Source organism: Otolemur garnettii, unplaced genomic scaffold, assembly GCF_000181295.1.
Source record: "Otolemur garnettii isolate 467f Iridium unplaced genomic scaffold, OtoGar3 scaffold00065, whole genome shotgun sequence".
Classification (NCBI taxonomy): domain Eukaryota; kingdom Metazoa; phylum Chordata; class Mammalia; order Primates; family Galagidae; genus Otolemur; species Otolemur garnettii.
The window spans coordinates 1,094,788-1,095,821 of NW_003852460.1; positions in this window are offsets into that span (position 1 = coordinate 1,094,788).

A 1,034-nucleotide genomic window follows, 5' to 3' on the forward strand; every position below is an offset into this window, starting at 1 on the left:
ATACGGCCTTCTGGATCCCTGAGTGTGTCCTTTGACTAAATCCAAATTTCACAGAGCAAATCCTTTTCAAAGCTGCAGGTTCCTCACAAGGACACTATCCAGCTGAGGTGTTGTGGTGAGGTGTGTGTGTGTAACTCTGTGTGATGACGAAAATGAACTCTCCCAAGGACACTCTTCTGTGGATATGTCCCTGTCTGTATCTGTGTGTGTGTACAAGTGTGTATGGATAGATGTGCACAAACAAGTATGTACGTGGGTCATTACAAAAGTTTTGAGATAACATAAACCCGCATGGATGGAAACACGTGAAGCCTTCCCAGCCACACCAAGACGCTGAGCAATGTGACACCGGCTTAGGGGACTCAGAAAGGATGCTGCCGACACTGTTTCTGGGGCCTGAGATAATGGGCCATAGCACAGTGCGTCTCAGAATTTTCATAGTGACCTGTGCATATATGCCTGTGAGTTATGAGAGCACGTAGTTTACAGATATAAAAAGCACTGACAGAGATGGTCTGTGTCTGTGTGTCTCTGTGTGTGTGTGATCCGTGAGTTACCGCTTATCTGGCTGTCTGTGGCAGTGTTAGCAGGGGAGCAAGCCACCAGGATGTGTTTGTACCCACAGGGCAGGGCAGCTCTGTGAAGCTGGGGATTGCTTCTGGTCTTAACATCCACATCTCAGTGACACCAAGCCTTTATGTTGCTACCTACTTCCAACTGCCTGACTCAGCAAAGCATCTCTCCTACACACTCTGGTCTTTTAACAAAACACATACATTGTTAAAATGTAAAACAGACCCAACCTGGCAGTGGGCAAATCAGAAGCATTTGCAGTAAGAAATAAAAAGGGAAAAGGAAAAAATCTCTCTCTGCCTTTGAGATTCTCCACCCAATTCACATCGCTGCCTCCTCGGGGTCAGGGCCATAGGCTGAATTGTCCCCGTGAAGGCCGGCTGGCACTTGGCCTGCATGTGGCTCTTGCCAGGGGATCAGGTAGGAGGAGACACTGCAGGTGCCGTAGAGGACAGCGTGGC